The sequence below is a fragment of the Heptranchias perlo genome, chromosome X, assembly GCF_035084215.1.
Source record: "Heptranchias perlo isolate sHepPer1 chromosome X, sHepPer1.hap1, whole genome shotgun sequence".
Taxonomy (NCBI): Eukaryota; Metazoa; Chordata; class Chondrichthyes; order Hexanchiformes; family Hexanchidae; genus Heptranchias; species Heptranchias perlo.
In genome coordinates, this window is record NC_090370.1 from 4,162,316 (window position 1) to 4,178,194 (window position 15,879).

Below are 15,879 nucleotides of genomic sequence, written 5' to 3' on the forward strand. Positions count from 1 at the left end.
GCACATTTCTCAAAAGTAAAATTTAAAACAATTAGGAAAGGTACGTATTTGGGGCTTTCGAAAGGCAGTTGCATGGTGGGCTGGGTGATTGAACAAGGAGAGAGAACTTGAAAAGGCTGAACAGCCTCTTTCATCCAACAGGTGTGCAGTTGTACACAAAGGTAATTTTACGCCACAGATTTTCAAACTAGGATCCCTGCAATCTAAAGAATCCATGAGATCATCAGGTTTCTGCATTTGTTGTCTTGCTAGCATATTATTTGTTACAGGATACGGTTTTCCTTTAGGTCGCTGACAATCTCTCCAAAGTTAGGAAAGGGAATCCTTGAGAACATGTAAATATTTCCAGGGGGAAAGAAAAGTTTGAAAACCATTGTTTGCCATGTTTATTGCACCAACAGGAGCACGGTATCTCCCCTGACATCGATGCACTTGAATATAAAGTAGATGACTTCTGCACCTCCATAACTTTTGTTCCAAAGGCTTGAGAAATGGGTCTCTTTCCAATGGGCCAGAAGGCACATGGCTAGTAAATAAGAGTACGGAATCTTACAACACCAGGTTATAGTCCAACTGTTTTATTTGAAAATCACAAGCTTTCGGAGGCTTTCTCCTTCGTCAGGTGAGTGTCGGATTCCATGGAAGGTTACCGCATTTATAGTCAGAGAACAATACTGAAAGCTGGGTAATTTGCTGCGAACGATGGTCTGTTTGAAGGCGAGTAGTGGAGGTGTGAGAACAGCGTCCACGACACCACACAACCCTGCCACAGCAACCTCTGCAAGACATGCCAGATCATCGACACAGATACCACCATCACACGAGAGGACACCACCCACCAGGTACATGGTTCATACTCCTGACTCGGCCAACGTTGTCTACCTCATACGTTGCAGGGAAGGATGCCCCGGAGCATGGTACATTGGCGAGACCATGCAGACGCTGCGACAACGGATGAACGGACACCGCGCAACAATCGCCAAACAGGAGGGTTCCCTCCCAGTCGGGGAACACTTCAGCAGTCAAGGACATTCAGCCACCGATCTTTGGGTAAGCGTTCTCCAAGGCGGCCTTCGAGACACACAACAACGCAAAATCGTCGAGCAGAAATTGATAGCCAAGTTCCGCACCCATGAGGACGGCCTCAACCGGGACCTTGGGTTCATGTCACGCTACACGTAACCCCACCAGTGAAAAAAAGTTATCTGTTTTTAATACAACGGGTCATTCTCTGTCTTTCTCTTCCTTTCGGATGTGCCTGCCTGCCTGCCTTTCTGGCTGTTTGTATATTCAGTGGTCCTGTAGGTAACATCTCTATGTCTGAACACTTTGATTGCCTTGACAACGGGCATTTGGAAAGATTATCTGTAATCACCAGGTATTGTTCTCTGACTATAAATGCGGTAACCTTCCATGGAATCCGACACTCACCTGACGAAGGAGAAAGCCTCCGAAAGCTTGTGATTTTCAAATAAAACAGTTGGACTATAACCTGGTGTTGTAAGATTCCTTACATTTGTCAACCCCAGTCCATCACTGGCATCTCCACATCACAGTAAATAAGAGAGCATCACTCAGAAATCATGGGTCTGAGAACCACTCCCCAGCAGCAATGTAGAAGATTGATAGTGGACAGGCTAATACAAAAAGGGAATATTTGAGCAGATCTCTATCTGCACTGGACACAAGAATAGTGACTTAACCTACAGACACGGTAAGGTAGCCCCCATGTGTCTGTGCCAAGCTACCCCTGGATTCCCCATGCCCACCAAATACTTTGCTCCTGAAACATGTAATGGGTTTTTCCATACTGCCACAGTAGTTACATCAGTCTACGGTCTCAAAATGTCACTAAACGTACACGTCAGTGTAGAATTCAAAAACATACCAGGAACCTTTACGGTTTAATTATTTAGAACATTGCAACTCGATATTCCAGTTTCCAGTTTGTTCAGATAACCTTTTTAAAACGAATTCCTAGTTCCTTGTCTGTTTAGTGAAATAATGACTTTAGTGTTTATCCAAGGGCTAATGCCACACTTGTTCTGAACCAGTAAGACTACTTGTTTGTCTTTAAGTCATGCCCACACTTACCACTCCTGGTACTAAAATAAGGGAACCATTTCCTGTACATTAAAGGGTCAGATTAAATGGAAGGTGCTACACTGGTAATACTCCAGTATAAAGTTTTGCAACTTTAAAATAAAGGGCTAGTTTTCAGTTAAAGAATGGCACTGAATGACACGGATCAGGAAGGTTCCAGGATTGATCCCTAGTATCTACAGAGCTAGCCAATCTCAGCCGGCATAGCAATCGGAGTGCACCAAAAGGAAGGAAAGAGAGGGGGAAAATAGGGAAAGAGGAAAATCAGCTCAGATTCCTAGTCACTACCTAGCACTCCTGCTGCAAAGCACATGTGTGGCCTCCCACGATCACCTTGTTGATTGTCACTGCCTAAGCTCACATGAAGAATTGGACCCATGGACAATCAAAGGAGTTCAGTTTTGTGGAGGTAAACATGGCAGCATGATCCCACAAACAGCAAGATAAGATGAATGCCCAGTTTTAGTGTTGGTTGAGGGAGGAATGTTGAGCAGGACATCAGGAGAAACCCTGCTCATCTTCAAATCGTGCCATGGGATCATTTCCACCCACCTGAACAGGTGGGCATGGCATTGGTTTAACATCTCATCCAAAAGACAGCACCATTGAAACTCCCTCATTACTGCACTGAAGTGTCAGCTTAGATTGAACCCACAACCTTCTGGCTCACAGGCATGATTGCTACCAACTAAGCCAAGTTGACAGCATACTCACTGTCTAGGCTCCTACTTGAAGTATTAAGTATTAGAGGGCTGCAGTTGGCCGTAAAGTGTCGCCTGACAGGACTCAGTCTTCAGAAAACAAAAGGAAGAAAAGGGGTTGCTATTTTATCATCCATACTATTCTTCAAATAAATGGAGCTATTATAAATGTCAAAAGAGGGAATTATTATAGAAAATAATGGGTATGTGGAGTGCTTAAAGTGTAGTAATCTTGTTGCGAGCCTGGAGGTATCAAAGAACAAGAGTGAAGCTGGAGTGGTTTGTAAATGTCACTTAAACCCTAAAGCATACACTGTGGTTTCAGAAAATCATTCCCAGGTAGCTATAATAAATTATTTATACTACAGTCAGTTCTCCTTGCGCTGAACACCAGCCTACCAGCGTATAGTCAAAGTGTATGTTTCACATTGAGAGCATGAGAACCTCATCACATCTCTCAAAAGCATTGGAAAGCATTTCACATACGGCGGGTTACTTTGAAGTGCAGTGACCATTTTCCACACAGCAAGACCCCACAAACAACAGTGAGCTGAATGGACAGTTAGTCTTTTTCTGGTAGTGTTGCTTAAGGGAGGGATGTTGGCCAGGACACTGTTCTTCTCCAGATACTGCCAGGGAAATTTTAACATCCATATGAACAGGTAGATGAGGCTGCAGTTTACATCGTAAATGAAGAACAGCACCTCCAACAAAGCAGCATTCCCTCAGTACTGCACTGGAGTATCAGCCTAGATTATTTGATCAAATTCTGGAGAGGAGTGATGTGCTGTTTTAGATCCTTTTTGCTGACAGATGTTAGAAGTGACAGTGCACACGCTTTGAGTACTTGACAAGCAATGACGTCCACATTGAAGGATTAGCAACAGAACCACCACAAGGTCATTTAGCACAAAAAATAAAATTGTTAGCTGATCACTGGGTCAAAGAGGTGGGTTTTAAGGAGGGTCTTAAAAAGGAGGAGGTGGAAAGGAGGAGGGAATTAGATTGTGCAACCTAGATGGCTGAAGGCATGGCCACCAATGGTGGGATGAAGGGGGGATGCATGAGGCCAGAGTCAGAGGAATGCAGAGTTCTTGGGAGAGGAGTTGTAGGGCTGGAGGAGGTTACAGAGATAGGGAGGGGCAAGACCACGAAGGGATTTAAACATGAGGGTGGAAATTTCAAATTGGAGCCATTGTGGGACCAGGAGCCAATGTAGGTCAGTGAAGACAGGAGTGATGGGTGAGCAGGACTTGGTGCAGAATAGGATACAGGCAGCTGAGTTTGGGATGAGCTGTAGTTCACGAAGATTGGAGGATGGGTGGCCGGCCAGGAGAGCACTGAAATAGTCGAGTCTGGAGCTAACAAAGGCATGGATGAGGGTTTCAGCAGCAGATGGGCTGAGGCAGGGGAGACAGGCGATGTTACAGAGGTGGAAGTAGATGGTCTTTGTAATGGAGAGGATAAGGGGAAAGAGATGGAATTGGCGGCAAGGATACGGAATATGTGTCAGGGGCCAAAGATGATGGCTTTGATCTTCCCAATATTTAACTGGAGGAAATTGCAATTCATCCAAGACTGAATGTCAGACAAAAGTCTGACAACACACCAGCAGTGGAGGGGGTCAAGAGAGATGGTGGAGAAATGGACCTGTATGCAGTCAGTGTACGTGTGGAACCTGACCCCATGTCTTCGGATGATGTCGCCAAAGGGCGGTATGTAAATGAGGAAGAGGAGCAGACCAAGGATAGATCTTTGGGGGGGCAGGAAGAGAAGCCATTGCTGGAGATGCTCTGGCTATGATCAGATAAGCAAATGGAATCAAGAGAGCAGTCCCATTGAGCTGGACAATGCATTTTATTCAATTCAAAATAACTCTGGCTTCACGTGAACATAAAACGTGTAGTACAATTTGGCTGTGAAGTCACTGAACTGACAATGCATCGCATTTTCGTGAGTGTTCGGTGCCCAACTGGAGGAGATAGTTTGACACTGCCCGTGGTATAACTGGAACCAGTGCAAAGTGAAGTTTAAAAAAATATTGAAATCTAATTAAAGATTAGATACCCAACTATCCAATCAGCTCTTGGCCAAGTTTAAAATTAAAGGAATCTTACAACACCAGGTTATAGTCCAACTATAACCTGGTGTTGTAAGATTCCTTACATTTGTACACCCCAGTCCATCACCGGCATCTCCACATCAAGTTTAAAATTAAACCAGCATTTGGACGCCTTTTCTGACTAGAAAACACTTTAGAGCTGGCAGTATATCTAGGATCTGCCAGCTCGATCATTCTAAGCTGGTTCCAGTACTCATTATGTAACTGCATTGTTCCATCAAATTTTACACTTAATTCATAAGACTGAACAGGGGAAATTATCACCAGTTTAACAAGATCAAGACATTTATATTAGTGACAGATGCAGAGGACACAAATCTTCCTAAAACATTGTCCCATCGCTTCTCCCTTGTGACAAATGACACATGGCTCTTCTCCCTCCCCAAAGGATCACCAAACACAGTGCCAGCTTTTGAAAAAAAAGTTTAAAGCAATGATTGGGTTTTTAAAAAGTCCGATTGAAAAGAAGAGTTAATTGACTGAGGAGGAGTTAGCGACACCAACGTCGCAACAGTTGAGCGAACATCAGTCATGAACCTCGGGGCACTTCAGCGAGATGTTAATTTCAATTACATGTGTCAGTTCATCTCCTGTACACTAATGGACTCCCACCCACTACCTGACGATGTCATTAGTTATGTGTTCAAAAATATTTGACACCAAAAAAAAGGCACTAATCTCACTCAGCCCACAGGATGGCTGGTGTGGAAAACAGAAAATGCCACCGTGCTGCAATAGGGGACACGGTAGAGGTGGAATGAGACACATTTTGGGACAGCGTAGAGGGAACTTTACTCTGTATCTAACCCTGGAAGTGTTTGATGGGACAGTGTAGAGGGAGCTTTACTCTGTATCTAAATTGTATTGTACCTGCGTTAGGAGTGTTTCCATTTCCCAGCGCTAAAACCCTTCAACTTGAGCAAAGAATTTACCAATTATAAAAAAAGTTTTTTTTTTAAAAATGGAGAAAAAAAAGCAAGGCTTTAAAATGACTCAGAACTGGCATTAAGTGTGTCTTTTGAGAAGTTATACTGCATCATTTCTTAGCATCAGTAGGAGCACAGTGGGTGTTGTGAAGGCTTAACTGAAGAATGAGATCATGGACTAAATCCCACAATCAAGCTGCCTCTCAATTACAACCCACTGTATAACCACATTGCCATTACAGCTACACCTTAAAAGAGATGACGTTTAATCTCCAAATTGCTTTTTTCAAAATTAAAAACCCCCAAGTTCTTATAATTGTCGCTGCTTCACCTTCACTTCCGGCAGTTGAATCCAATGTGACATCAAGTTCAAACTCAGCTAGCTTTCAGTTTTATCACATGACCCCAATGTTTTGCCTTGTTAGGCAGTTGCTTTAATGCTACCTTCAGGGGGACAGTCCCCACCTCTTGGCACCCAATTCCAGAAAACTGTTGCTTCCGTCCAGTGGCTACACTTAACCGGTCACAAACTCCAATCATAGTGATTGCTGGCCTTTCAGTTCAGTTATGGTCAAAAGGAACCTATCCTTTAAGGAAATGTCCCAGATAGATCAGGAGACTAGCCTTCAACATGTGAATAAGACTGATGGACATTAGTGCAATGCACATCCACTTTGAAGTTCTAGTTGTTGTCACTTCATGCACCTGGACATATGTGACACTACAACCGGCTCCTTTCTACCTGCTAGACTATTACTGCTCTGCAGTGAGCTTTCTTTTGTTAATAAGGCTGAAGTGTCTCATCCAATCACATTGAACTGGAACACCAAATCAGATTGGTTTGAGGCACCCTATTTTGATAGTGGAACACTAAGTAACTTTGCTAATATCAGTCACTGTCCATAATTCACTCGAGAGCAAGGAACTGCTTTTTAAAATAACATTGCCTCCATCTTTTTTTTCTCTTTGATCATTGGCTCAAATCTGCATCCTCCTGCTCTGACACAATTCACTGGGGGCTTCAGTATACTACACCAGCTTTTTTTTTAAAAAGCCAATTGGCCACCAATTGTTGACTGGCAGGGGAAATGTCACCAGTCAGTTAACCTGTACAAAAAGTGGTCTCGTATTGTTGCGTTCTCAGTCTTCGAGACAGACAGGAGACACAGTGGGCATCCTACATGCTCTCTAGTGAGGAATGGGTGCTGATAGTTAGACCTGGCCTAGCGAAGAGTAAAAGGCACCAGATTCAGTTTGGAGGAACTGTCGCCAAGCCTTTTGCACAAGGGTGTTGGAGGAACCATGAACCGTTACTGCACAGTGTTAAACCAAAACCTTGCCTGCCTTTGCCGGTAGATACTAAAGACCCCATGGCACTATTTCAAGAGCAGGGAGTTCTCCTGGTTAACATTCTTCTTGGCAGGAAAAATCAGAGAGCAAGTTATTATCTTAAAGGCGAGAAACTGGAAAGTACTGCAGTACAAAGGGATCTGGGGGTCCTAGTGCAAGATAATCAAAAAGTTAGTATGCAGGTGCAGCAGGTGATCAAGAAGGCCAACGGAATGTTGGCTTTTATTGCTAGGGGGATAGAATATAAAAACAGGGAGGTATTGCTGCAGTTATATAAGGTATTGGTGAGACCGCACCTGGAATACTGCATACAGTTTTGGTCTCCATACTTAAGAAAGGCCATACTTGCTCTCGAGGCAGTACAAAGAAGGTTCACTCGGTTAATCCCAGGGATGAGGGGGTGGACATATGAGGAGAGGTTGAGTAGATTGGGACTCTACTCATTGGAGTTCAGAAGAATGAGAGGCGATCTTATTGAAACATATAAGATTGTGAAGGGGCTTGATCGGGTGGATGCGGTTAGGATGTTCCCAAGGATGGGTGAAACTAGAACGAGGGGGCATAATCTTAGAATAAGGGGCTGCTCTTTCAAAACTGAGATGAGGAGAAACTTCTTCACTCAGAGGGTGGTAGATCTGTGGAATTTGCTGCCCCAGGAAGCTGTGGAAGCTACATCATTAAATAAATTTAAAACAGAAATAGACAGTTTCCTAGAAGTAAAGGGAATTAGGGGTTACGGGGAGCGGGCAGGAAATTGGACATGAATTTAGATTTGAGGTTAGGATCAGATCAGCCATGATCTTATTGAATGGCGGAGCAGGCTCGAGGGGCCGATTGGCCTACTCCTGCTCCTATTTCTTATGTTCTTACGTTCCCTCACCATTACCAAAAATAGATTCACAGTCATTCATCTCATTGTTACTTATGAGATGTTGCTGAGCACAGAATGGCTGCCACGTCTCGCTACACAGCAGCCACTGCAACAAGCAGTTAATTGTGTGATGTGTGACGTTTGAATGATGTGAAAAGGAATTCCATACATTCATTGGAAGACAACATTTTTTCCATGAGTGAGGAGCACCTCATGACTCACGGGCATTACCAACATGTAAGCTTTTTTTTTTAAAAAGTGGAGTTTTCTGTAAGCTCAATTATAATAACAAGAAACCACCTGCGCAAAAAACTCAAACACCTGTGTGTCAGTTGCTAGGGAAAGTTCACACCCTAGTAGATACGACATCGAGTATCTACTAGGGTGTGAATAGTACCACACCCTAGTACATACTCGATATACTGGGACTTTTTTTTGAAACAAGTGTTTGAATTACTGTCAATTACACTGATTTATATTGACTTGTTTCTTTCTCCACAGATGCTGCCTGACTTGCTGAGCTTCTCCAGCATTTTGTGTTTCTATTTCAGATTTCCAGCATCTGCAGTATTTTGCTTTTGACTTGTTTCTGTTGGTTTTCATGCCTGTAAAATTGTAATTCTAGTGTTGTACTTGCTGAGTGATGACTTGGAATCCCTCCATCTCCTCTCTGATTGCGATTACCTTTGTATCCCTATTTTGTTACACCTCTTATATTTCTGCCGACCGTTTTTTGGACGAGTTTTCTGCTCATCAAGGTGAAGTACTGGGGGTTACAATACATTTTCCACTCTGTTGAACCGGTTTCTAAGGCAAGTCAGGCACAGCCAGCTGCCTAGTAACACTCATTGAACAATGCTTCAGCAGAGCACCATGCATCAGTGGGAACTGGAAAGACTCGCACACACCAGCCATCCATACAGATTCCCCGTGTAAGATTCACAATTTGCTGCCAAATTGAAGGCAGTTGTGCGCTGTGGGCTCATGTCCACGAGAAGCTGGGTTGAGATTGCTAAAACTAATGCTAGTAAAGCCCATAAATTAAAAAAATTACAAAAAGAAAAAAAAAGTGATTTTAAAAACAAATTATGAATGCCAAACACAATTAGTAATACATCAATCATATCATTTTGTGCTTTATGTACAAACACATTAAATTGCCTTGCAAGATTAATCATAGCGATAATACTAAGACCATATACAAAAATTATATCTTCAGCTTTTTTTTTAAGATTAAAAGAATTCCTTTTTAAAATCAGGATCCAAGTCACATGAGAAATCACTAGTTACTTCTGAAAATAAGTAACTTTGTAACACCTCTCTATTGTGTCACCGGATTGACAAGCAAGTGTAGGACGGGGTCATGATGCTTTGCAATCTTCACTTGCTGTTGTCCTCCTTTGTAAGGTACAGAGGATGAGGGAAACTCTGGCCCATGTTCCCCTAGCACAAATACAAACCGTTCATAACAGATGTGTAGCTAGTAACAATGGATAATAAGTCTCATGCCATGTAGGATATGGAATTTGTTCCACATATTCAAGACAACAGCCTGACTGGACCAAGAGTTTATACCATCAGCATATAGTTGTAACCACAACAAATTAGTTATGGGCGTACTTCATAATACTTTGTACAAGAATAGAAACCTCCGAAAGTCAGCTGACCTCAGTTGGTGGCAACCTCACTTCTGGGTTAGAAGGTTGTTGGTTCAAGTCCCACTTTGGGATTTGAGTACGTAACCTCGATGGACACACCTGTGCTGTACTACGGAAGTGCTGCATTGTCAGAGGTGCCGTCCTTCGGATGAGACATTAAAACGAGGTTTTGCCTGTTTGTTCAGGGGGATGTTAAAGAACCCATAATGCTGCTTGAAGAGCAGGGAGTTCTCCTGGTGTCCTGGCCAACATTCTCCCTTCAACCAATGCCATTAAAAATAGACTACTTCATCATTTGTTTCATTGATGGAATCTTGCTATGCACAAAATGGCTACTATATTTGGCTACATAATTCAGTATGCGAAATACTTTGGTACATTTGAGTGATGTGATAAAGTGCAATATAAATGCAAGTTTTGGTAAAATATTTACTAAAATAATTTTAAAAGTTGTTATTGCTGGTTATGCCTGTGTCTATTTCTGCACATGAAATCTTAACACACATGCAGTATGTAGCTCATACATCGTGAGACAAGTGAAATAATGTCCTTAATGTACTATAAATGGCACAGAGTTTTATTCATTGGATAGCTATACCCAGAAACACTTCAAATTCATTCCAGAGCACACAACTCAATGCAGGCCGTTAAGTGAAAGCAGTTGGGTTATTTAGTGCAGACCTGCACCATTATCCAGCATCATGCAACTCTGGATTCATTGGCAGTTTTACCTGTAGTCAAAAAGTATAGGTAAGCAGCGGGAATCAGATTCCAATGATGACATTTCAATTCTGAAATTTCTCCTAACATGTGCAAAGAATATTACTAATATTTGATTTAAATGTTTTTTCCTTAAATTCTCCCGCAGACACGTGCTGGACTATGGTTCCACAGGAGCTGGCTGCCTTCTGCGACCACCTAAGTGGCATTTTTTCAGATGTGCCAAGACAGTGAGTGTTGATAGGCTATTTACCGTAAGGGGCATTCACTCCCTCATTCGAGCCTGTCCTCACCTGATGATGTGGAGATGCCGGTGATGGACTGGGGTTGACAATTGTAAACAATTTTACAACACCAAGTTATAGTCCAACAAATTTATTTTAAATTTCAAATAAGTGAAATTTAAAATAAATTTGTTGGACTATAACTTGGTGTTGTAAAATTGTTTACAATCCTCACCTGATGTCCACACACAGGCACTTTCTAGAAGTAGTCAACGGATAATCATCGGGAGTCAGAACTCTGCATAATTTCCCCCTCTTTAGCCCAGGGGCAGTATCTAGTACAGTGTCCACCATTGCTCCAGCTGATATCAGCTAACTCAGCAGAGACTGGGGAAATCAAATCATCGGCCTTCATGCTCCGCATGGCTCAGCTCCACTTACCAATTCGGTCCTACCTTTCATCATTTATGGATATTCACTTGCTAAATATCTTTCATTCTTTTAATCTGGGCAAGTTTGGAACCCAGATCTTCGAAGACAGCACCACCTTGTCCACTATTAATTTTAATTAACTCATTCAACATACAAAACATTGCATTTTTAAAAGGGGAACATGGGTATCTAGCCACCAAAAAGAGCAGAGTGAAACCAGGAAGTCACAGTAGAACCTGGTGAATTAAATTGATTTTCTTTAAACGTCAAACCTTAGTTTTCCAGTTTACTCGCCTAAAATCATCTCAACTGGTTTAACAAAACACTTTGTACAGCAAACATTAAATTATTCAACAGGAGCAGCCATCTTAACCCTTTGAGAGCCTCAAATCCACATACCCAATATAACGCTATGAACATTTAATTCCCATTGTATCAAATGTTTTCCGTACCCACACTAATGGAATCGTCATCCACAAAACCACGAGAAACAAAAAAACATTTTACTATCAGTTACAAGACCGTAACTTTTTCTTAAAGTCAGCACGTTGGAAGGTTCCAGAAAATATGTCACTCAGGAAACTTCATAAAAAGAGAATGAAGTGTCACCCGTCACGGAAACTACACAGGCATTGCCCTTTTAAATGTCAATTTCTCCTTCCTTAAAATAAGATTTGAAAAAAAGTTTCATAGTCAATAAATATTTATCCAGGCACATGGCGATTTCTCGAGTCAGTTACAATTCAGTTTCACTTTACCTCTCGGGTTAGAACTTTTAGAACAAATAAGTTATTATGAATTCAGTCTGATTTACCTAGTGATCGTATAAAGAATTGAAAGGCAGTCCACGATCAACCTTAACTATAAGGCTAGTTTGCAGAACATAACAAGGCAAGTAGCTGAAGTACCTTAGATCGAGCGGAAGGAAGGCAAACAGCAAGTGTAAGAAGTACAGGAAACTTCAGACTGTCCTGGTGCCGTGTCAGCAACAATTCACCCGACCAACGTCTCTGCATTTAGCGAGCTGGGAAAGGGAGAGCAGCCAAATAATCCTGAAAATGGATTTCCAAAGTGATGGGGAGAAGTCGCTACTATTAATATGTAAAGAAGAGGCACACAGGCACACTGCAGTGCCCCGAATTGTTGCAGCAGGTGTAGAGCTAGTCCCGGGCTCGCGGATTCCGCCGGGTCCTAGCGCCCCAAGGACTTACAATCTCCACTTTCCTTGGAAGATGAAACTGTCACGATTTCAAATTCATGGATTGTGACAAAGATACCTTTTTCTGAAGCCAAATGCAAAATAATCAAGAATTTACTTGTGTGTAAAAGAATAAAAATGTGTTTGCGATAAAGTCCAATTCATCATTGACTGCCAGAACCACTTAACATTGGGGAAATGTTAGGAGTGAGAGTTATCATCACCAAAATTGAATCCTAACCCCATTGGGCCTTGTCAAAGAAATAACTTGAATTTGTAATGGTGCCTTCCGACACCTCTCGAGAGGCCCTAAGGTGCTTCACATCCATTGCATTTCTTTGAAGGGTAGCTACTGTTACCACATAGCTGAATATCACAGCCATTTTGCACATAGCAAGATCCCACACATAGCAATGAGATGAATTACTAGTTGCTCTGTTTCTGATGATGATGATATCAAGGGAGGAATATTGGCCAGGACACCAGGAGAACTCCTTACTCTTCTTTGAAAAGGGTTGGGATACAGATGCTAAATGTTGGGTGATCTAGGAAATACTGCAATAGAAAGTATTGGACTTGCCACACCCCCATATTTACTGCAGCTCCAATGCAGGTCTGCACTATGCTGTGCCTTCCTACGCTGTTGCTTACTTTTCTTTTGGCAAAATGTGTTCTTGTGAGAATGCTAGTCTTACCACTGCCCAAAGTTAGGTCCTGAAGAGCCAACTGAGTAGATCAAACATTCAGTCACATATGTTGTGTATGAGAAAGCTGACCTCCCACCTGTATCCTGATGCTCCCAAAAGCTTCCCCAGTCAGTCTCTCCATTCACCTACACTTCACATTTACTCAGGAATGTGTGAGAAATGTCTCTCACACACTGAACCCTTAGCCCCTTCTATTTCACTGTTATAAAGCTCATGGAGAGTTTCCTTATGCTTAATCACTCTAATTCTTTGAATCTTTGTCCCTTGAAATTGCCTGAGAGATAAAGCCATGTCAGCTGCATCACTGGTGGCCCTAGTTAGCAAAAAGAGTGATTCACTTGAGCTAATCCTCCTTTTAATCACTTCAGTCAGGATGACACCAATTCATTGCAGTATTTGATTGCTGATGACATCGTCAGACCCTTCCTCATCCTCACAGTGGGGGTTGTGGGAAGCGACTGCTGATGTAATCAACCTTTTCCTGAAAATCTGTTGAGAATAACCTGCAGCTTCGTAACAGGATATTTTGCAATATCCTACTGGAGAACAGGACCCATCGGTGGTCCTTGAACTGACCTGTGATGAATGCCTCACATCATAGTTTTTGAGAGGAGACTTGAATTTAATTAAAATCACAATTCATCTTAAGGAGTTTGCTGGAAATGTAGAATTTGCAATGAAATAAAGCATTTGTGTTTTGTACTATGGGTTCTGATTACCATAACATGAGCCCCATACCTCCATATAGCTACTTTTGCAACAAAAAGATTTGTTATGGATCCACAGGAGCTTGGTGAATACAGGCCTAAGGAAGGTATGTAGCTGGACATAGTACTGGGCTGTTGCAACATTTTGCATCTAAAAACTAATTTACTCCCCCTTCCAATTTTCAATGCATCCTCCCCTTCCCTCCTCTAGGTCCCCTAGTGCCATGTGGCACTCCCTGGCCAAAGCATAGGCAAGGAGTGGCTCATGGCACTACCCTCTCTAGCTTCTCCCTCTGCCAATAGCACCCTTTAACCAGCTGCATTGCTTCTAATGTTAACTTCACTGCAAAGAGTTTGTTGGATGGTTTGACAGCATGAAATTTTACAGGAAGATGCCAAAATGGATTGTGGGGAAGGAATACGACAGATATTCATTACTTAAAAGTTGTCAGCTTGGCTCACTTTGTAGCACTCATCTGAGTCAAAAGATTATGAGCTCAAACCCCATTGCAGGTCTTGAACACATAATCTAGGGTTAACACAGTTCTGAGGGAGTGCTGCATTGTCAGAAGTGCCGTCCTTCAGATGAGACACCAAACTGTGGCGCAGTCTGTCAGTTCAGGCAAATGTTCAAGATCTCAGGCGATGAGCAGGGAGTTCTTCCAGTGTCCTGTCCAACATTTATCCTTCAACCAACACCATATTGACTGGCCATTCATCTGATTGCTGCTGTGTGTAAAATGTGTTAATCACGGGATTTACAGATACACTGTTTGCTTCACACAAGCGGCATCTCACCCTTAGCCTCCCCGTTATTTTTAAGAACTTGCTGGATTTGCATATTATTGCCCATTAAATTCGCCGCAGAAAGTTAGGGCTCAGAACTAATAACGTAAGTAACCTTTTAACGACATGATAATTGTTAAAGCAATGCCAATCAATCTTTCCAGCCCAGAAAGGGAACAATTTAAACTGTTGAGTCTCATTCCTGCATTTAGTAAATTGTTGTTCCTCTTTTAATTTAACCAATTAGGAGTCACTGGGTTGCTCCATCAGCCCAAACAAACTTAACAAAAGTGCTTCCTTTTTAGAGGGCCACCCAGGCGTGGACAAGACCGTGGACGAGAGGCAGGCAACTGGAGTAAATTGTTGTTGGAGATTTTAAAAATGTCGAATTTTAAATTTCTAAAATTTTTTCTTACTTTTCCTTTGTCTCTTTATTTCTCTATCTGTACCTGATTTGACTCTAATTCACCCTTCTTCTCCATCGTTCCTCTGTTTCTTCCTCAATCCTTAAATCTCTTTGGTGAAGGAGATAGACTGTTGGTCCCGTCATTCACCAAGGTCCCAGATGCTCCATTGCCCTCACCGCCCCGTTATCAGCTCACACTTCCAGCAAGTTATGGCGCAAAGATTTTTTGAGCTGAAGGGTGCAGAAAAAATTCTAACTAACGCCGCACGCCACGAGATGCCCCACTCCAGCAAAATTTGGCCCAACGTGCTTCTGTCTGACTGACTGCAAAAGAAATAAACACAGCATTTCAATAGGTTTGCAATCTGTTTCTGTGTAAAAAAAAAAGCACTCATCTATTTATTTCAATGACTTTCAATCTGTTGCATTGTTTTTGCCATAAAATGTCACTGTCGGCATTGGTCTGACCTTGGTGATATTGGAACTGTATCTTGTGCAAACACTTATCTGGTTTCTGGGACGACGCTGCTATCTTTCATTTATTACGTTCAACACTATTATTAAAACAGATTTTGTTTTTAAAACTTAAGACCCAAGACATTACAGCACAAATCTGCCCTGAATTTATGAAAAGCATTGTGAAAAACCATCCATGAAGGCAGCTCCTACTATGAGGCCCATCGCACTGCTGATGTTGAATGTAAACTTCAGATGAGGAAGCCTCGCCTGAAAAATCAAGATCCCCAACCTGGTGTATCCGGGATCCACTGTTCAATCTGTGGACCCTCATTCCCAGCAAAAACAGGTCTCACCAGTCACCATAGAACTCACTGCAAAAACTGAGATGATATTCTGGCTGTCTTCTTCACTGTCAAAGGAGGAACGACGACAACCTGACCTGGGAATGCTTGATGCTGCCATTGGATGCCTGAAACAGGGCGACTGATGTTGGAGTCGATAATGTCCGA

General features: G+C 42.3%; 1 protein-coding gene across 2 annotated transcripts in view; it reads right to left on the reverse strand.

Annotated features, from left to right (window-relative positions):
* LOC137307177 (polypeptide N-acetylgalactosaminyltransferase 6-like) overlaps positions 1–12,265 on the reverse strand; it is a 64,790-nt gene extending 52,525 nt beyond the window's left edge. The window contains exon 1 of one of the 2 annotated variants that reach the window (XM_067976540.1): positions 12,016–12,265. The gene's annotated coding sequence lies outside the window, so the exon portion shown is untranslated. Of the gene's footprint in view, positions 1–11,921 lie in introns of both variants that reach the window. The other variant, XM_067976541.1, reaches the window with a different exon arrangement.
* Between the last annotated feature and the right edge of the window lie 3,614 nt (positions 12,266–15,879).